The 17,707-nt window shown below is 46.9% G+C and overlaps 1 long non-coding RNA gene and 1 pseudogene across 2 annotated transcripts; one reads left to right on the top strand and one right to left on the bottom strand.

Moving 5' to 3' along the window:
• LOC127913706 (cis-aconitate decarboxylase-like) overlaps nt 1–17,663 on the bottom strand; it is a 20,199-nt pseudogene extending 2,536 nt beyond the window's left edge.
• On the top strand, nt 14,999–16,387 carry LOC127913799 (uncharacterized). Of its 2 annotated transcripts, none has more exons than XR_008086738.1 (3): nt 14,999–15,062; nt 16,064–16,115; nt 16,336–16,387. It is a non-coding gene; the product is annotated as an uncharacterized LOC127913799 (long non-coding RNA). The 2 variants fall into 2 exon arrangements; XR_008086739.1 differs by lacking the exon at nt 16,064–16,115 and adding an exon at nt 16,240–16,291.
• Nucleotides 17,664–17,707: the final 44 nt, after the last annotated feature.

The raw sequence follows: 17,707 nt of genomic DNA on the forward strand, positions 1-17,707 counted from the left end.
ATGTTAAGGAAGAACAACAGTAGGGGGTGGAACCTGGAGGGAGAGGGGGAGGAGGGAGAGAGAGGTCAGATGTTAAGGAAGAACAACAGTAGGGGGGTGGAACCTGGAGGGAGAGGGGGAGGAGGGAGAGAGAGGTCAGATGTTAAGGAAGAACAACAGTAGGGGGTGGAACCTGGAGGGAGAGGGGGGAGGAGGGAGAGAGAGGTCAGATGTTAAGGAAGAACAACAGTAGGGGGTGGAACCTGGAGGGAGAGGGGGTGGAGGGAGAGAGAGGTCAGATGTTAAGGAAGAACAACAGTAGGGGGTTGGAACCTGGAGGGAGAGGGGGGTGGAGGGAGAGAGAGGTCAGATGTTAAGAAAGAACAACAGTAGGGGGTTGGAACCTGGAGGGAGAGGGGGGAGGAGGGAGAGAGAGGTCAGATGTTAAGGAAGAACAACAGTAGGGGGTGGAACCTGGAGGGAGAGGGGGGAGGAGGGAGAGAGAGGTCAGATGTTAAGGAAGAACAACAGTAGGGGGTTGGAACCTGGAGGGAGAGGGGGGTGGAGGGAGAGAGAGGTCAGATGTTAAGGAAGAACAACAGTAGGGGGTGGAACCTGGAGGGAGAGGGGGGTGGAGGGAGAGTTAGAGGAACAACACTCAGATGTTAAGGGTAAGAACAACAGTAGGGGTTGGAACCTGGGGGAGAGGGGGTGGAGGGAGAGAGGGTCAGATGTTAAGGAAGAACAACAGTAGGGGGTGGAACCTGGAGGGAGAGGGGGTGGAGGACTCATCAGAAGCAGTTAGCAGGACAGTCAAACCCAGAGAGGTCAGATGTTAGCAGGAAGAACAACAGTAGGGGGTGGCAGGATGCCAGGTGTCATCAAAGTCCATTGGTGGGCCTGGAGAACAGACACACAACAAACACAGTTAGGGAGAACAGACACACAACAAACACAGTTAGGGGAACCAACAGGAGAGTTAGCCTGGAGAGAGACACACAACAGATGTTAAGAAAGAACAACAGTTAGGGGGTTGGAACCTGGAGGGACAGTTAGGGACAAGGGACACACAGGACACAGTTAGGAAACAAACACACAGTAGACACAGTTAGCCTGGAACCTGGAGGACACAGTTAGCCTGGAGAACAGACACAAACAAACACAGTTAGCCTGGAAGGCTCTGATGTTAGTGGGAACAGACACACAACAGACACAGTTAGCCAGGGGTCAAACACACAACAAACACAGTTGGGGATGAAAAAAGACTGGGTTATGTCAGACCCGGTGGTTGATGGTAAATGGGCATCACTAATCAAGGAGACAGCTGGTTAACCACTGACAGGGATGTGGTGGGTTAACTGTCAGGGTTAGGTTTAGGTTAGGGTCAGGGGTCAGAGTCCTTATAACTGGTCAGAGTGACTGTAGTGACTGTAGAGACCCATATAATAACAGTCTCTGGGGACTGTGGTGACTGTAGAGACAGGGTTAATTTAGGTTAGGGGTCAGGGGACTCAGAGTCCTGTAGAGACCCAGGGATGTAATAACAGTGGGTCTGTCAGGGTGACTGTGTAGGACTTAGGGACAGAATATAGTCCAGTAGCAGGTCTGTGGGGATGGGTAGTGTGGGGAATTAATGTCATATTCCTAGATTATAATCACAGCCGTCACATCGATGGCTCTGAACGAACTTTATTTAACTCTTTGGGAAACCATTTATCCGGAGGCTGCATTCATTGTAGCTGGGGATTTTAACAAAGCTAATCTGAAAACAAGACTCAAATGTTATCAGCATATCGGGATGTTGTGGGTGGTAAAACCTTGTCATTGTTACTCTAACTTAGGGGACAGGGCAGGCCCTGCCCCGCCCCCCTTGGGCTGATGACTCCATTTTGCTGATCCCTGCCTACAGGCAGAAGCTAAAACAAGAGGCTCCCACGCTGAGGTCTGTCCAACAGGTCAGACCAAGCTGACTCCACACTCAAGACTGCTTCCATCACGTGGACTGGGACATGTCGTTTGCGTCAGAGGGAAGGAAGGACTGGCCCTGATTCGGGTGAGTTCAGGATGCCAAGATGTCATAGCAAAGTAAAAACATTCCCTAACCAGAAACCTGGAGAACAGCATTCACGTGAAACAGACACAGAACCACTGCTTTTAATCAGGGCAAGGTGTCTGGAGAACAGACACACAAACAGTGCAGCTATTCCCTCCGCAGGCTATTAAACAAGCTGCGTCAGTACAGAGACAAAGTGGAATCTCAATTCAATGGCTCAGACACAAGAGGCATGTGGCAGGGTCTACAGACAATCACGGACTAAAGAAGAAACCCAGCCCAGTCACGGACCTGGATGTCTTGCAGGCAGACTAAAGAACAGTTAGCCTGCTTTGAGGACAATACAGTGCCACTGACAGGCCTGCACAAAACAGTCCCTCCTTCACTGCAGCCGAGGTGTGTAAGACATTTAAACATGTTAACCCTCGCAAGGCTGCAGGCCCAGACGGCATCCCCAGACGCACCCCTCAGAGCATGCGCAGACCAGCTGGCCTGTGTTTACGGACATATTCAATCAATCCCTATACCAGTCTGCTGTTCCCACATGCTTCAAGAGGGCCACCATTGTTCCTGTTCCCAAGAAAGCACAAGGTACACAGTTAGCCTGGACTACCGACCCGTAGCACTCACTTCCGTCATCATGAAGTGCTTTGAGAGACTAGTCAAGGACCAACAGACCCACCTCCACCCTACCTAGACAGACACAGTTAGACCTGACCTGACACACAACAGACTCAGCTTAGCCCAAATGGTCCACAGACGATGCAATCAACCACACTGCACACTGCCCTAACCCACCTGGACAAGAGGAATACATGTGAGAATGCTGTTCTTTCACTACAGCTCGGCATTCAACACCATAGTACCCTCCAAGCTCGTCATCAAGCTCGAGACCCTGAAAAAAGACCCCCCTGTTAACTGGGTACTGGACTTCCTGACGGGCCGGGTGGTGAGGTGGTAAATCTCCTCCCCGCATCCTCAACACGGGGGCCCCACAGGAAGACAGCCCTCTCCTGTACTCCCTGTTCACCACACTGCGTGACGCAGTAACTCAATCATCAAGTTTGCGGACGACACAACAGTGGTAGGCTTGATTACCAACAACGACGGACGGCCTACAGGGAGGAGGTGAGGACCCTGAGTGTGGTGTCAGGAAAACAACCTCACACTCAACGTCAACAAAACTAAGGAGATGATTGTGGACTTCAGGAAACAGCAGAGGGAACACCCCCCTATCCACATCGATGGAACAGTAGTGGAGAGGGTAGCAAGTTTAAGTTCCTCGGCATACACATCACAGACAAACTGAATTGGTCCACTCACACTGACAGCTCGTGAAGAAGGCGCAGCAGCGCCTCTTCAACCTCAGGAGGCTGAAGAAATTATTGTCACCAAAAGCACTCACAAACTTCTACAGATGCACAATCGAGAGCATCCTGGCGGGCTGCATCACCGCCTGGTACGGCAACTGCTCCGCCCTCAACCGTAAGGCTCTCCAGAGGGTAGTGAGGTCTGCACAACGACATCACCGGGGGCAAACTACCTGCCCTCCAGGACACCTACACCACCCGATGTTACAGGGAAGGCCATAAAGATCATCAAGGACATCAACCACCCGAACCACTGCCTGTTCACCCCGCTATCATCCAGAAGGCGCTGTCAGTACAGGTGCATCAAAGCTGGGACCGAGAGACTGAAAAACAGCTTCTATCTCAAGGCCATCAGACTGTTAAACAGCCACCACTAACATTGAGTGGCTGCTGCCAACACACTGTCATTGACACTGACCCAACTCCAGCCACTTTAATAATGGGAATTGATGGGAAATGATGTAAATATATCACTAGCCACTTTAAACAATGCTACCTTATATAATGTTACTTACCCTACATTATTCATCTCATATGCATACGTATATACTACATCATCGACTGCATCCTTATGTAATACATGTATCACTAGCCACTTTAACTATGCCACTTTGTTTACTTTGTCTACATACTCATCTCATATGTATATACTGTACTCTATATCATCGACTGCATCCTTATGTAATACATGTATCACTAGCCACTTTAACTATGCCACTTTGTTTACTTTGTCTACATACTCATCTCATATGTATATACTGTACTCGATACTATCTACTGTATGCCGCTCTGTACCATCACTCATTCATATATCCTTATGTACATGTTCCTTATCCCCTTACACTGTGTATAAGACAGTAGTTTTGGAATTGTTAGTTAGATTACTTGTTGATTATCACTGCATTGTCGGAACTAGAAGCACAAGCATTTCGCTACACTCGCATTAACATCTGCTAACCATGTGTATGTGACAAATAAAATTTGATTTGATTTGATTTAATAACAGTAGCAGGTCTGTCAGAGTGACTGTGTAGTGACTGTAGACTCATGAATATAATAACAGTAGCAGGTCTGTCAGAGTGACTGTGTAGTGACTGTAGAGGCCCAGGAATATAATAACAGTAGCAGGTCTGTCAGAGTGACTGTGTAGTGACTGTAGACTCATGAATATAATAACAGTAGCAGGTCTGTCAGAGTGACTTAGTGACTGTAGACTCATGAATATAATAACAGTAGCAGGTCTGTCAGAGTGACTGTGTAGTGACTGTAGAGGCCCAGGAATATAATAACAGTAGCAGGTCTGTCAGAGTGACTGTGTAGTGACTGTAGAGACCCAGGAATATAATAACAGTAGCAGGTCTGTCAGAGTGACTGTGTAGTGACTGTAGAGACCCAGGAATATAATAACAGTAGCAGGTCTGTCAGAGTGACTGTGTAGTGACTGTAGACTCATGAATATAATAACAGTAGCAGGTCTGTCAGAGTGACTGTGTAGTGACTGTAGAGACCCAGGAATATAATAACAGTAGCAGGTCTGTCAGAGTGACTGGGTAGTGACTGTAGAGACCCAGGAATATAATAACAGTAGCAGGTCTGTCAGAGTGACTGTGTAGTGACTGTAGAGACCCAGGAATATAATAACAGTAGCAGGTCTGTCAGAGTGACTGTGTAGTGACTGTAGAGACCCAGGAATATAATAACAGTAGCAGGTCTGTCAGAGTGACTGTGTAGTGACTGTAGAGACCCAGGAATATAATAACAGTAGCAGGTCTGTCAGAGTGACTGTGTAGTGACTGTAGAGACCCAGGAATATAATAACAGTAGCAGGTCTGTCAGAGTGACTGTGTAGTGACTGTAGAGACCCAGGAATATAATAACAGTAGCAGGTCTGTCAGAGTGACTGTGTAGTGACTGTAGACTCATGAATATCTCTTTATGTATCCCACAGAGAGAGGCTCTAAGTTAAGCATGTTATTGGGCACAGAGGGCAGATTGTTTTAACAACAAGGACTACCCCTCAGCATGTACTTCAGCCAGTCCACTCTGCTGGACTCCACCCTATTGACATATCCAGCTTGTTTTGGACATCAGGACTCTAATCTCTGTTCTAGTTCTGAGCTCTGCCAAGGGTGGAGCTAAATGATCTTAGCATGACAAGATGATGTTATTATTATTATATTAAGATGACGATCTGCCTGTCAGCTCTCTGATATTTTTACCCCTCTGCCGTCTGTGTCTGTCTGTCTCTAACGCTCAGACAGAGAAACCCTGGAGAGGTGAGGCCAGGGTTTTCATGGCTGGCTGCTGGGTGCATTATCACCATCCTCACCGTCTGGCTGAAGTACTGCCATGGCATTAGAGCACTGTACCCTTATGGTTCATGTTCAACCTGACCTATATCCTCATTGTTTCAGATATGATCATTTATATTTTGTGTTAAAATGAAGAAAATTAGATTTGCGTAAGTGCATTCAGAAAGTATTCAGGCCCCTTGATCTTTTTCAACATTTTGTTATGTTACAGCCTTATTCTAATGGATTAAATTGTTTTTTCACTCTCATCAATCTACACACAATACCCCATAATGACATCCCAATACCCCATAATGACATCACAATACCCCATAATTACATCCCAATACCCCATAATGACATCACAATACCCCATAATGACATCCCAATACCCCATAATGACATCACAATACCCCATAATGACATCACAATACCCCATAATGACATCACAATACCCCATAATGACATCCCAATACCCCATAATGACAAAGCAAAAACAGGCGTGAGACAGAGTTTATTTTAAAAATCCTGAAATATCACATTTACATAAGTATTCAGACCTTTTACTTAGTACTTTGTTGAAGAACCTCTGGAAGCGATTACAGCCTTGAGTCTTCTTGGGTATGACGCTACACCTGTATTTGGGGAGTTTCTCCCATTCCTCTCTGCATATTCTCTCAAGCTCTGTCAGGTTGGATGGGGAGCATCGCTGCACATCTATTTTCAGGTTTCTCCAGAGATGTTTGATTGGGTTCAAGTCCGTGCTTTTGCTGGTCCACTCAAGGATTTGTCCCAAAGCCACTCCTGCGTTGTCTTTGTGGTCCTTCAAAGCATGGTGCTTGTAACGCCAGGGTAGTGGGTTCAATTCCTGCGTTAGAATGTATGCACACATGACTGTAAGTGATAAAAGCGTAAATGGTCATTGTCCTGTTGGAAGATGAACCATTGCCCCAGTCTGAGGTCTTGAGCACTCTGGAGCAGGTTTTCATCACGGATCTCTGTACTTGGCTCCCTTTATCTTTGCCTCGATCCTGACTAGTCTCCCAGTCTCTGCCGATGAAAAACATCCCCACAGCATGATGCTGCCACCACCACCATGCTTCACCGTAAAGATGGTGCCACCACCATGCTTCACCGTAAAGATGGTGCCACCACCATGCTTCACCGTAAAGACGGTGCCACCACCATGCTTCACCGTAAAGATGGTGCCACCACCATGCTTCACCGTAAAGATGGTGCCACCACCATGCTTCACCGTAAAGATGATGCCACCACCATGCTTCACCATAGTGATGCTGCCACCACCATGCTTCACCATAGTGATGCTGCCACCACCATGCTTCACCATAGTGATGGTGCCACCACCATGCTTCACCATAAAGATGGTGCCACCACCATGCTTCACCGTAAAGATGGTGCCAGGTTTCCTCCAGACGTGACATTCAGGCCAAAGCGTTCAATCTTGGTAAGCAGGCAACATATTTTTGATGTGCACAGATAGTCACTCGGTGGACATTCGATGTTCCCATTAAGTCATACATCACCGGATGGCAATAGGCTAGATGTGTTCCCCCCATGTAGCTGGAGCTCAAACACAGAACAAATGGAATCTTACCTTGGAAGATGTTTGCTGTTTGGTGAAAACATTTTGAATCTCTGGGCTGGTGATCAATAACGGAAGGTCACTTGCAGACAAATAAGACATCCTCATGATCTGTGGAGTCCCACCCTACCCTAGAGCCCCCCACCCTACCCTAGAGCCCCACCCCCCCTAGAGCGACATCCTCATGATCTGTGGAGTCCCACCCTACCCTAGAGCCCCCCACCCTACCCTAGAGCCCCCCACTCTACCCTAGAGCCCCCCACCCTACCCTAGAGCACCCCCCTACCCCCACCCTACCCTAGAGCGACATCCTCATGATCTGTGGAGTCCCGGCTTTCGGTGTATTACGTCTTATGTGTTTATTTCCTTTACGCTTCACAACGCTAACCGGAATGTAGGTAGCAGCCATCTTGAAATAGGGTCATCGGCTCATTCTGTTCTTATACATTTGTATGCCCATATATGGTAGTAAGTCATACCAGATATTTGACGGCATTGATCAATAGCCAAGATACTCAGCTTTCCGCAGACACCCTGCTTCTGCAGAGAGGAGCTGCCGTTCTCATACCAGATTGAATTTAATAACAACATTCAAATACAGTCCACAAATTTGGGGACTTCACATTTAAGAGGTTTTAAGTGACAAGTGGATTTTGCACCCCTCAAACACAGGAAATAGATGGCTGAAAATGACAGATCCTCCGGTGGGCGGGGCATGCTAGTATATCTACTCAATGTGTGTCTGTTCAGATCTAGTGTAAATATATCTACTCACAGTGTGTCTGTTCAGATCTAGTGTAAATATATCTACTCACTTTATGTCTGTTCAGATCTAGTGTAAATATATCTACTCACTGTGTGTCTGTACAGATCTAGTGTAAATATATCTACTCAACATGTGTCTGTTCAGATCTAGTGTAAATATATCTACTCAACATGTGTCTGTTCAGATCTAGTGTAAATATATCTACTCAACATGTGTCTGTTCAGATCTAGTGTAAATATATCTACTCACAGCCACTCCGTTGACGAAGGCAGCCAGGGTTGGGGAGAGTCTGGTTCCTCTGCGTCCGTACACACTGCTGATGTCATCAGGACCATACATGTGCTGCAGAGACAGTAGGGGGGAGTTAGACAGACAGACAGACAATCAGACAGACAGACAGACAGAGGATAGACAGTAGGGGGGAGTTAGACAGACAGACAATCAGACAGGCAGACAGAGGATAGACAGTAGGGGGTCGTTAGACAGACAGACAGACAATCAGACAGACAGACAGAGGATAGACAGTAGGGGGGAGTTAGACAGACAGACAGACAATCAGACAGACAGACAGAGGATAGACAGTAGGGGGGAGTTAGACAGACAGACAGACAGACAGACAGACAGACAGACAGACAGACAGAGGATAGACAGTAGGGGGGAGTTAGACAGACAGACAATCAGACAGACAGACAGAGGATAGACAGTAGGGGGGAGTTAGACAGACAGACAATCAGACAGACAGACAGACAGACAGAGGATAGACAGTAGGGGGGAGTTAGACAGACAGACAATCAGACAGACAGACAGACAGACAGAGGATAGACAGTAGGGGGGAGTTAGACAGACAGACAGACAGACAATCAGACAGACAGACAGACAGACAGACAGACAGACAGACAGACAGACAGACAGACAGACAGACAGACAATCAGACAGACAGACAGACAGACAGACAGACAGACAGACAGACAGACAGACAGACAGACAAACAGACAGACAGACAGACAGACAGACAGACAGACAGACAGACAGACAGACAGACAGACAGAGGATAGACAGACAGACAGACAATCAGACAGACAGACAGAGGATAGACAGACAGACAGACAGACAGACAGAGGATAGACAGTAGGGGGGAGTTAGGCAGACAGACAGACAATCAGACAGGCAGACAGACAGAGGATAGACAGTAGGGGGGAGTTAGGCAGACAGACAGACAATCAGACAGACAGACAGAGGATAGACATTAGCGGGTCGTTAGAGAGACAGACAGACAATCTGACAGGCAGACAGACAGACAGATGATAGACAGTCGGGGGGAGTTAGGCAGACAGACAGACAATCAGACAGGCAGACAGACAGAGGATAGACAGTAACATTAAACATTCTAACCAATGGACAATAAAGTTGTCTTCTGTTCTCTCACCTGACAGTGTTGCAGGGCCAGCTGGAAGACATGTGTGGTGCTGCCCAGTAGTCCCACTCCGATGGAGTCTAGGACCATTCTCTTACTGCGGTGGAGCACAGTGGGGGTCAGCTGGTGGGGCTGGACACCCTGGATGAACCTGCCAAAACTGTCTGTCACACTGTCCTCTGGGGCTGGATGATCTACCACTGGAGGGGTGAAGGAGGAGGAGAGGGGAGGAGGAGGAGAGGAGGAGAGGAGAGGAGAGGAGGAGGAGGAGAGGAGAGGAGAGGGGAGGAGGAGAGGGGAGGAGGAGGAGGAGAGGAGAAGGAGGAGGAGAGGAGGAGGAGGAAAGGAGGAGGAGAGGAGGAGGAGGAGGAGGAGGGAGGAGGATATGGAGGAGGAGGAGGAGAGGAGGAGGAGGAGAGGAGAGGAGGAGGAGAGGAGGAGGAGGAGAGGAGAGGAGCAGGAGAGGGGAGGAGGAGAGATGCAGGAGAGGGGAGGAGGAGGGAGGAGGAGAAGAGGAGAGGAGCAGGAGAGGGGAGGAGGAGGAGGAGGAGGAGGAGGAGGAGAGGAGGAGGAGAGGGGAGGAGGAAAGGAGGAGGAGTGGAGGAGGACAGGGGGAGGAGGAGGAGGAGCAGGAGAGGAGGAGAGGAGGAGAGAAGAGGATGAGAGGAGAGGAGGAGGAGAGGAGGAGGAGGGAGGAGGAGGAGGAGGAGAGGAGGATATGGAGGAGGAGAAGGAGAGGAGGAGGAGGAGGAGGAGGAGGAGGAGGAGGAGGAGGAGGAGGAGGACGAGAGGAGGAGGAGGAGAGGAGAGGATAGGAGAGGGGTTGAAGAGGAGAGGGGAGAGGATAGGAGTGGGGTTGAAGAGGAGAGAGGAGAAGGAGAGAGACGAGGAAAGAAGTCAGGAATGTTTTAAACCTGTTCCAAGCTCAGTTTACTGATGTCTGAACTGAGACAAGAGGAGAGGTTGGTATAGAACCAACACAGCCTGTATCTAGGAAGGTCTATATAGCCTAGTTCTATGTTAGTATAGATCCGACCAACAGCCTATATATATATATATATACTATACATACTGTCAGAAAAAACACTGAGGACAGAAGAAGCTTAATGTGTGTTAAATTGAGAGAGAGAGAGAGAGGAGAGAGGAGAGAGGAGAGAGGAGAGAGACAGAGAGAGAGAGGAGAGAGGAGAGAGAGAGAAAGAGAGAGAAAGAGAGAGGGGTTACAATAGCCAGATACTGAGCCAGAGGGTTAGAAGAGAGAGACTGAGCCAGAGGAGAGGAGAGAGAGATACTGAGCCAGAGGGTTAGAAGAGGAGAGACTGAGCCAGAGGAGAGAGGAGAGAGAGATAGAGCCAGAGGAGAGAGAATACTATGAGATAGGAGAGAGGAGAGAGATAGATGAGAGACTGAGAGAGGAGAGAGGAATAGGAGAGAGAGGAGAGAGAAAGAGGAGAGAGAGAGGAGAGAGAGAGAGAGAGAGGAGAGAGAGAGAGAGGAGAGAGAGAGGAGAGAGCCAGATAGAGAGAGGAGAGAATAGAGAGATAGAGAGAGGTTAGAGAGCCAGATACTGAGAGAGGGATCGAGATCTGAGATACTGAGCTGAGCTGTTACTGACCATCCAGGGCTGACTGGTGGAGTCGTCTCAGCGTAACAGACGCAGGTCTGAAGGATCTCTGAGAAACACAGACAGAAAACAGCATAATATCAAACCACAGCTTACTGTTGCATATGAGTTACTGAATGACAGGTTCACCGTGTGAATCAAAACATGAAACATTGATGTGGACTCTCTTCCTTGGTTACTAAGGCACAATACTCTGCCAGATACTGAGCCAGAGGGTTACAATACTCTGCCAGATACTGAGCCAGATGGTAACAATACTATGCCAGATACTGAGCCAGAGGGTAACAATACTATGCCAGATACTGAGCCAGAGGGTTACAATACTCTGCCAGATACTGAGCCAGAGGTTAACAATACTCTGCCAGATACTGAGCCAGATGGTAACAATACTCTGCCAGATACTGAGCCAGAGGGTTACAATACTCTGCCAGATACTGAGCCAGAGGGTTACAATACTCTGCCAGATACTGAGCCAGATGGTAACAATACTCTGCCAGATACTGAGCCAGAGGGTTACAATACTCTGCCAGATTCTGAGCCAGAGGGTAACAATACTCTGCCAGATTCTGAGCCAGAGGGTTACAATACTATGCCAGATACTGAGCCAGAGGTTAACAATACTATGCCAGATACTGAGCCAGAGGGTTACAATACTCTGCCAGATACTGAGCCAGATGGTAACAATACTCTGCCAGATACTGAGCCAGAGGGTTACAATACTCTGCCAGATACTGAGCCAGAGGGTTACAATACTCTGCCAGATACTGAGCCAGAGGGTTACAATACTATACCAGATACTGAGCCAGAGGTTAACAATACTCTGCCAGATACTGAGCCAGAGGGTTACAATACTATGCCAGATACTGAGCCAGAGGGTTACAATACTATACCAGATACTGAGCCAGAGGTTAACAATACTCTGCCAGATACTGAGCCAGAGGGTTACAATACTATGCCAGATACTGAGCCAGAGGGTAACAATACTCTGCCAGATACCGAGCCAGAGGGTTACAATACTATGCCAGATACTGAGCCAGATGGTTACAATACTCTGCCAGATACTGAGCCAGAGGGTTACAATACTCTGCCAGATACTGAGCCAGAGGGTAACAATACTCTGCCAGATACTGAGCCAGAGGGTAACAATACTCTGCCAGATACTCTGCCAGAGGGTTACAATACTATGCCAGATACTGAGCCAGAGGGTTACAATACTCTGCCAGATACTGAGCCAGAGGGTTACAATACTATGCCAGATACTGAGCCAGAGGGTAACAATACTATGCCAGATACTGAGCCAGAGGGTTACAATACTATGCCAGATACTGAGCCAGAGGGTTACAATACTCTGCCAGATACTGAGCCAGAGGGTTACAATACTCTGCCAGATACTGAGCCAGAGGGTTACAATACTCTGCCAGATACTGAGCCAGAGGGTTACAATACTATACCAGATACTGAGCCAGAGGGTAACAATACTCTGCCAGATACTGAGCCAGAGGGTTACAATACTATACCAGATACTGAGCCAGAGGGTAACAATACTATGCCAGATACTGAGCCAGAGGGTTACAATACACTGCCAGATACTGAGCCAGAGGGTTACAATACTCTGCCAGATACTGAGCCAGAGGGTTACAATACTCTGCCAGATACTGAGCCAGAGGGTTACAATACTCTGCCAGATACTGAGCCAGAGGTTAACAATACTCTGCCAGATACTGAGCCAGAGGGTAACAATACTCTGCCAGATACTGAGCCAGAGGTTTACAATACTATACCAGATACTGAGCCAGAGGGTAACAATACTCTGCCAGATACTGAGCCAGAGGGTTACAATACTATGCCAGATACTGAGCCAGAGGTTAACAATACTATGCCAGATACTGAGCCAGAGGGTTACAATACTCTGCCAGATACTGAGCCAGAGGGTTACAATACTCTGCCAGATACTGAGCCAGAGGGTTACAATACTCTGCCAGATACTGAGCCAGAGGGTTACAATACTCTGCCAGATACTGAGCCAGAGGTTAACAATACTCTGCCAGATACTGAGCCAGAGGGTAACAATACTCTGCCAGATACTGAGCCAGAGGGTTACAATACTATACCAGATACTGAGCCAGAGGGTAACAATACTCTGCCAGATACTGAGCCAGAGGGTTACAATACTATGCCAGATACTGAGCCAGAGGGTAACAATACTATGCCAGATACTGAGCCAGAGGGTTACAATACTATGCCAGATACTGAGCCAGAGGGTTACAATACTCTGCCAGATACTGAGCCAGAGGGTTACAATACTCTGCCAGATACTGAGCCAGAGGGTTACAATACTCTGCCAGATACTGAGCCAGAGGGTTACAATACTCTGCCAGATACTGAGCCAGAGGTTAACAATACTCTGCCAGATACTGAGCCAGAGGGTAACAATACTCTGCCAGATACTGAGCCAGAGGGTTACAATACTATACCAGATACTGAGCCAGAGGGTAACAATACTATGCCAGATACTGAGCCAGAGGGTAACAATACTATGCCAGATACTGAGCCAGAGGGTTACAATACTATGCCAGATACTGAGCCAGAGGGTAACAATACTCTGCCAGATACTGAGCCAGAAACATGGCAGCAGAGCAACATATCAGCAGGAAACATGGTAGCAACACAACATGGTAGCAAAACAACATGGTAGCAGCACAACATGGCAACAGCACAACATGGTAGCACAACAACATGGTAGCAGCACAACATGGTAGCAGCACAACATGGTAGCACAACAACATGGAAGCAACACAACATGGAAGCAACACAACATGGTAGCAAACACAACATGGTAGCACAACAACATGGAAGCAACACAACATGGTAGCAACACAACATGGAAGCAACACAACATGGTAGCACAACAACATGGAAGCAACACAACATGGAAGCAACACAACATGGAAGCAACACAACATGGTAGCATCACAACATGGAAGCAACACAACATGGAAGCAACACAGCACGGTAGCATCACAACATGGAAGCAACACACCTTGGAAGAAAAACAACATGGTAGCAGCACAACAGAGTAGCAGCACAACAGAGTAGCAGCACAGCATGGTAGCAGCACAACATGGTAGCAGCACAACATGGATGCACATGAGAGCAGAGCAACATGATAGCAGCACAACATGGTAGCAGCACAACATGGTAGCAACACAACATGGAAGCAACACAACATGGAAGCAACATAACATGGTAGCAGCGCACCATGGTAGCAGCACAACATGGAAGCAGCACAACATGGTAGCAGCACAACATGGAAGCAGCACAACATGGAAGCAGCACAACATGGTAGCAGCACAACATGGAAGCAACACAACATGGTAGCAGAACAACAGCTCAACATGGTAGCAGCACAACATGGAAGCAACACAACATGGTAGCAGCGCACCATGGTAGCAGCACAACATGGTAGCAGCACAACATGGTAGCAGCACAACATGGATGCAACACAACATAACATGGTAGCAGCACAACATGGAAGCAACACAACATGGTAGCAGGGCGCATGGTAGCAGCACAACTTGGAAGCAACACAACATGGTAGCAGCACAACATGGAAGCAACACAACATGGTAGCAGAGCAACATGGTAGCAGCACAACAGCCAGACATGGTAGCAGAGCAACATGGTAGCAGCACAACAGCCAGACATGGTAGCAGAGCAACATGGTAGCAGCACAACAGCCAGACATGGTAGCAGAGCAACATGGTAGCAGCACAACAGCCAGACATGGTAGCAGAGCAACATGGTAGCAGCACAACAGCCAGACATGGTAGCAGAGCAACATGGTAACAACACAACAGCCAGACATGGTAGCAGAGCAACATGGTAGCAGCACAACCATAAAATGGTTAAAGCTCAACATGGTTAAAGCTCAACATGGTTAAAGCTCAACATGCCACAGACAGGTTTCTAGTTAACTAACCTCTAACCTCTACTAATGTACTGACAGGTTTCTAGGTCTCTAACCTCTAACCTCTACTAATGTATTGACAGGTTTCTAGGTCTCTAACCTCTAACCTCTAACCTCTACTAATGTACTGACAGGTTTCTAGGTCTCTAACCTCTAACCTCTACTAATGTACAGACAGGTTTCTAGGTCTCTAACCTCTAACCTCTACTAATGTATTGACAGGTTTCTAGGTCTCTAACCTCTAACCTCTGCTAATGTACTGACAGGTTTCTAGGTCTCTAACCTCTAACCTCTAACCTCTACTAATGTATTGACAGGTTTCTAGGTCTCTAACCTCTAACCTCTAACCTCTACTAATGTATTGACAGGTTTCTAGGTCTCTAACCTCTAACCTCTAACCTCTACTAATGTATTGACAGGTTTCTAGGTCTCTAACCTCTAACCTCTGCTAATGTACTGACAGGTTTCTAGGTCTCTAACCTCTAACCTCTAACCTCTACTAATGTATTGACAGGTTTCTAGGTCTCTAACCTCTAACCTCTACTAATGTACTGACAGGTTTCTAGGTCTCTAACCTCTAACCTCTAACCTCTACTAATGTATTGACAGGTTTCTAGGTCTCTAACCTCTAACCTCTAACCTCTACTAATGTATTGACAGGTTTCTAGGTCTCTAACCTCTAACCTCTACTAATGTACTGACAGGTTTCTAGGTCTCTAACCTCTAACCTCTAACCTCTACTAATGTATTGACAGGTTTCTAGGTCTCTAACCTCTAACCTCTGCTAATGTACTGACAGGTTTCTAGGTCTCTAACCTCTAACCTCTAACCTCTACTAATGTATTGACAGGTTTCTAGGTCTCTAACCTCTAACCTCTAACCTCTACTAATGTATTGACAGGTTTCTAGGTCTCTAACCTCTAACCTCTACTAATGTACAGACAGGTTTCTAGGTCTCTAACCTCTAACCTCTATCCTCTACTAATGTATTGACAGGTTTCTAGGTCTCTAACCTCTAACCTCTACTAATGTACTGACAGGTTTCTAGGTCTCTAACCTCTAACCTCTACTAATGTACAGACATGTTTCTAGGTCTCTAACCTCTAACCTCTACTAATGTACAGACAGGTTTCTAGGTCTCCAACCTCTAACCTCTACTAATGTACAGACAGGTTTCTAGGTCTCTAACCTCTAACCTCTACTAATGTACTGACAGGTTTCTAGGTCTCTAACCTCTAACCTCTACTAATGTACTGACAGGTTTATAGGTCTCTAACCTCTAACCTCTACTAATGTACAGACAGGTTTCTAGGTCTCTAACCTCTAACCTCTACTAATGTACAGACAGGTTTCTAGGTCTCTAACCTCTAACCTCTACTAATGTACTGACAGGTTTCTAGGTCTCTAACCTCTAACCTCTACTAATGTACAGACAGGTTTCTAGGTCTCTAACCTCTAACCTCTACTAATGTACTGACAGGTTTATAGGTCTCTAACCTCTAACCTCTACTAATGTACTGACAGGTTTATAGGTCTCTAACCTCTAACCTCTACTAATGTACTGGCAGGTTTCTAGGTCTCTAACCGCTAACCTCTACTAATGTACTGACAGGTTTCTAGGTCTCTAACCTCTAACCTCTACTAATGTACTGGCAGGTTTCTAGGTCTCTAACCACTAACCTCTACTAATGTACTGACAGGTTTCTAGGTCTCTAACCTCTAACCTCTACTAATGTACTGGCAGGTTTCTAGGTCTCTAACCTCTAACCTCTACTAATGTACTGGCAGGTTTCTAGGTCTCTAACCTCTAACCTCTACTAATGTACAGACAGGTTTCTAGGTCTCTAACCTCTAACCTCTACTAATGTACAGACAGGTTTCTAGGTCTCTAACCTCTACTAATGTACTGGCAGGTTTCTAGGTCTCTAACCTCTAACCTCTACTAATGTACTGACAGGTTTCTAGGCCTCTAACCTCTAACCTCTACTAATGTACAGACAGGTTTCTAGGTCTCTAACCTCTAACCTCTACTAGTGTACAGACAGGTTTCTAGGTCTCTAACCTCTAACCTCTACTAATGTACAGACAGGTTTCTAGGTCTCTAACCTCTAACCTCTACTAATGTACTGACAGGTTTCTAGGTCTCTAACCTCTAACCTCTAACCTCTACTAATGTACTGACAGGTTTCTAGGTCTCTAACCTCTAACCTCTACTAATGTACAGACAGGTTTCTAGGTCTCTAACCTCTAACCTCTACTAATGTACAGACAGGTTTCTAGGTCTCTAACACAATGAGGCAGTTGAAGAGAAAGAGACCTATACATTTCAAACTAAATAATTTAATATAAGTCTCATATACTGTAGGTTATGCCTGGTGACCATATTGACCACATGACTGAGTCTTACCTGTACTTTGGAGAGCATGTCTGTCTGTCTGTCTGTCTGTCTGTTTTTGATCTCTTCTCTCTGTTTCTCCTCTCTCTTCTTTGTCGGCGTGGGATCAATGGATGGGTGGATGATGTAGCGTCGGTAGGGAGGATGCAGGTTGTCTCTCAGGTGAGCTCTGCCTGTCTTATATACTGCAGAATGGACAAAAGGTCTAAACTGATAGACAACAGGGAGAGGGGCAGGAACTTCCA

The sequence above is a fragment of the Oncorhynchus keta genome, chromosome 30, assembly GCF_023373465.1.
Source record: "Oncorhynchus keta strain PuntledgeMale-10-30-2019 chromosome 30, Oket_V2, whole genome shotgun sequence".
Classification (NCBI taxonomy): domain Eukaryota; kingdom Metazoa; phylum Chordata; class Actinopteri; order Salmoniformes; family Salmonidae; genus Oncorhynchus; species Oncorhynchus keta.